The sequence below is a fragment of the Octodon degus genome, unplaced genomic scaffold (assembly GCF_000260255.1).
Source record: "Octodon degus isolate 3935 unplaced genomic scaffold, OctDeg1.0 scaffold00079, whole genome shotgun sequence".
NCBI classification, from domain to species: Eukaryota; Metazoa; Chordata; class Mammalia; order Rodentia; family Octodontidae; genus Octodon; species Octodon degus.
In genome coordinates, this window is record NW_004524655.1 from 3,029,067 (window position 1) to 3,033,625 (window position 4,559).

Here is a 4,559-nt window from a genome sequence, read left to right on the forward strand (position 1 = left end):
AAAAAAAAATTAAAAAAAAAAAAAGAGACTGGAGATGGTTGTCATCCAGTGTGCATGATGGCCCCAGAACACCCTCGCCTGCTGCCTCTTCACGGGGGCTGAACTGGCAGAAGGATGCAACTGGCTGGGTGGCTCAGTGGGACACACAGAAGGGTCCACCCACACATGGGCAATGGCTGCCTCCAGGGCCCTGCCCTGCAGCTGTCACTTGGAGACCATGCAGCCCAGCTGGGCAGTGACAACTATCAGTGTGGGCCAGGGTGGGGCTTGCAGGCTGCCTGCCTGTTCCCCAGCGCCCACACCCTGAGCACCCAGGAGGGGGCAAGGTCTGGACACCTTGAGACTGGGGTCCCCTGTGTGTCCCTCTTGTGGTCTTTGCCACTGTACCAATGACTGCAGAGCCAGTGCCACCCCTGCCTGACCAGAGAGCACCACCTGCAGAAGGACAGTCCTCCCCGGCTCCACAGGCCTGTCTGTCCTCTTCTGCCACAAAACGGTAATTCTGCATTATTTTAAAATAAAACTATAATTGTTTCAATCATTTTCTCACAAGGTGTGATTTGCACGCAATGGAACATGCAGTCACTGCAAACCCTGAGGAGAGCTCTGGAGTCCCTCCCCAGAGGCACTGGATAACCTTGTGTCCTCTCGCGTGGAGTTCATGTACTCCCTGAGGACCCCAGGACACGGACACGGCCACCACAGGGAACAGCCAAAAGGATGATGGGATTGGGCTGGAGCTTGGCAGCATCTAGTGCTCCAGTGAGTGGCAGAGCAGCAAGTGCTGGTCACCGCATGGTCCCCATCAGCACTTCCTCTTTGCCTGCGGCCATCTCTGGGTAGCCTATACTTCTGGAGGGCAGAGAATTTACCCGCCCCCCCACACCACCAGTTCCTCTAAAAGCCACAATATGGCACGTGACAATGGCCAAGGGCAGCAGGGTATGTCCCAGCGGTGCAAATCTGGTAGAAAACCCATCCTACCCACAGGTCAGCCTCAGCCACACAGCCTTCCCTCCACCTCTCCCTGGGGGACCTGGAACAGATGGGGATAGACCAGAAAGGACCCCCACGTCTGCTTCTCATCGCCTGTCACCTTGGACAACCACATGTCCCAAGCCTAGGACAGGTCCATCAGCTGTCACGGAAGAACTGCTTGACGCGACATCAGCCCACGACAGGCACCCGATGAACAGTGGCAGTGCCTGTGCAATCTGAACTCTGGGTCTGCGCATGTTTTTCTTTTTCTCTGGCAGCTTCTTGGCATCCTGAGAGACAAGCCTGTGGAGTGTTTTGAAGGGAAAACAGGCCCCCCACCTTTCTCCGAATCCTCTGTCATGTCTTCTGGAATCCCAGGAGCAGCCAGGCACTGGGGGACCAGAGAGGCCTGGCTCTGGTGCAGGATCCCAAGGCAGGCTGCATCCCTGCGTGGGAGGCATAAGCAGACACGAAACTCAAAGGCCACTGCCATGGCTGGGCTCCGCTGCTCATGAGAATTTTAACAATCTAGGTAGGACGTTTTCCCAGCTCAGAAGCTGCCTGCTTGTTTGTGTTGCAAATCAATCAATGGGAGAACAGGATGGAGGAGGGAGTGGGCGAGCAGGCCTGGTGATGCCCTGTGTGGGCGGCTGCCTGCTCAGACCTATTTTTGGCAGGGTTGGCTCAGTGCTGGAGGCCGGGCAGCGCAGTGGGCTGGGCAGGAACCAGGGACACCAGGAAGGGTGGCGTGGTCAAGGCCGGCTGGGGAAGGTGGTGATGCTGCTTGGGTTACAAAGTGCCCAGTGACCTCATCCTTGCCACGAAGGCCTCCTGCATTCTCACGGCAAACAGGGACCCACGCACCGAGATGAACGCAGCAATGAGTTCTTTGCTCTTGGGGAGCTGCCAGTCTGGAAGAGGTGACGCAGTGATGCTGGTGTGACAGGAGGGGACACAAGAGTGAGGGAGACCCGAGGATGAAGACAACCTCTGGCTCACAGAGTCCTGGCAAGAGCTGGGGCTGGCTTTCTGGGAGGGAGCAACAGCTAAGCCAAGTCCTGCATGGTGAGGACCATCAGCTGCGTAAAGGATCCGACTGCTCAAGAGGAAAGGAAACCCCCGATAGGTGAGCAACCTGCGCACAAGGCAACAGAAGGTGCTGTGCGCAGAGGCCCGGAGTTAGAACAATGTGAGCGGGCTTTTCCTACTGCTTCTGGGTTCCTAGATGTCTCAGAGACAGTGAAACACAATGAAAGCCAAGAAGGCGGCCTCAGGTCCCCTTCCACCTCCCACTCCACTTCACCAGCTGTGGGGCTGCAGGCAAGCTGCTTGGCTTCTTTGCGCCTCAGTTTCCTCCTCTGAGACTGGCCATATTGTCACTGCTTGGGAGGATTTGCACAGATTCCATGCAGGTGTGTACAGAGTGCCAGGGGGTGCCACCAATCCAGGGCGGAGCCCTCTGTTGGGCACGCCCCTTTATGAGGGACACTCTGTGGGGTTCTCACAGGAATAGCCCTGCCCAGCCCAGGAAACCATGGGGACTCTCACTCTCCACACCCAGACCAGCATGTGACAGACCAGCATCACCTCCTTCACCCACAGGACTACCCAAGGGTCCGTGGAGCCTCCGGGAGGAAAAGCCCTGACCAGCCACAGTCACACACCGGGGAGGAAGCCCAAGACCTAACTCAGCCATGGCTCTAAGTGGCTGGGACGACAAATGAGTGTAATGACTGGTCTGTAAGACAACCCTGCCTGTGAACTCATTTCCCACCTCCAGAAGACCCACACGGGATTCACCCAAAGCCCCCTGCTGCCAGCTCCTTCCTAGCACAGGGCCTTTGCATTTGCTGCTCCCTTTGCCCAAAATGCTCTGGCTATGACCTTCATGTGGCTGGTTCCTTGTTATTCGGGTTTCTATCACCCCAAAGAAATGGACCCTCCCCCATTCACATTCCCTGTGTTGTCTGGCCCAGCCGGCAGGCAAACCCTGTGGATTGGTTTGTTTACTGTGTGTGGGCCCTGGGAACATTAGCTTCTCTAAATTCCCAGCCCTTGGCCCCTAAATATTTGGTAAATGGATACAAGGGTCCAGACTGGCCCTTTCCCTGTCAAAGGCCTGGGGAACCCTTCCATCGACCTAAATTGAGACATCTGAGAGCATTCTTTCTCCCTTCCTATCTAACTTCAGAACCTCCTCCCTGGTCCTCTTTGTCAGATCTCCACTTTGAGTATGAAACGTGAGCTGCAAGCAGCAAGGAAGGAGGCAGCCAGCACCAGCCACATCTAGGAAAGCTACCCAGCCTGAACACGCATCTGCCATCCCCGTGAGAGGCTGTACCCAGGAAGTGGACAGGACTCCCAGCATGCTCTGTGCCCCATCTTCTGTCAAACCCACATCACTCGTGGAATTCCCCCGAATGCCCTGAGTGTGCCCATGGGGGGCGCCCTTCCCGCAGGAATCCCAGCTGTACTGACACCCCCTGCCCCAAGAGGAGGTGGCAGGAGACGACAAGAGAACACTGGAGAAATAACGAACACTGGAGAAACCTGAGAAAGAATGGGCCTGGGAACCCTTCGTCCTCCACTTTAGCAGTGGGGGTCAGGTTTGTGCAACTTTTTGGTGAAATGTTTGCAAAGTTCACAACGGAAATATATAGAAGTTTACTGAGAAAAGCTTACACCCCTTCACAGTTTCCACTGAATCTTCCACAAAAATCCTATCGTGGCTCCCACAAATAAAACAGTCACAAACACATACCCTTTCTTATCATCTAACAAAAAACTCTTTCACAGTATGCACACGGCACACTTTTTCTCTAGGTGGATGTAATTCTATTTACACACAGATAAACACATAAAAGGAAGTATGTGCACACACAGGCAAACTAGTTAGTAAAGGCTTTCTGAATTTTCACGCGGCTCTCCTCTGAAGGGCTGTTCACCCCGGGTCTGCAGGGGCTCCCTTTCAGCTGGATGGTGAAAGAGAGCTTCTGCTCGCAACGTAAAAGCAGGTGCCAGAAGCCAGCTCTTTCGCAGCAGTGTCTGCAGCTCCCACATCTTGCGCAGATATCTACCAGACACCAGCAGAACTTGGCTCCCTTGGCAATCAGAGAGGTAAAGTGACTGGCCCAAGGTCACACAGCCAGGGTACAGCTGGGGGGAGGGGGCTGCCCGAATGCCAGGCCTTCCTTTCTTGGGCTCACACCCCCTCGAGAGCCAGCAGCAGATCTGGGGGCCCCAGGCCAGGCTCAGGGTCGAGTGCCCAGAGCGACTGCACCGGCTTCCTCCATCACCTCGCTGCGGACAGCTCGCCCCATGCGCGCGGGCGGGTGCGGGGCGCAGCCTCTGCGGTTCCGGAGCCGGGAGGCGCCGGGCAAAGTGCTCTCCGCGCGTCCGCTCGCTCCGGCCCCGAGCCGCTGGCACCGAGGGCACCGAGGGGGCACGGAGGAGCCGAGTCCGCCCCTGGGGTCGCTCCCGGCCCGGCTCCCACCCTGCGCCGGCGACTTCAAAACTTTCCGCCCTGCCCTGCCGCGCTCGGCGCCCGGCGACTCGCAGCGCGCGGCCCCCGCCCGGGACGC

General features: G+C 56.9%; 1 protein-coding gene across 1 annotated transcript in view; it reads right to left on the bottom strand.

Moving 5' to 3' along the window:
• Tesc (tescalcin) overlaps window positions 1–4,559 on the bottom strand; it is a 37,683-nt gene that overhangs the window by 32,659 nt on the left and 465 nt on the right. The gene's annotated exons all lie outside the window — the stretch shown is intronic.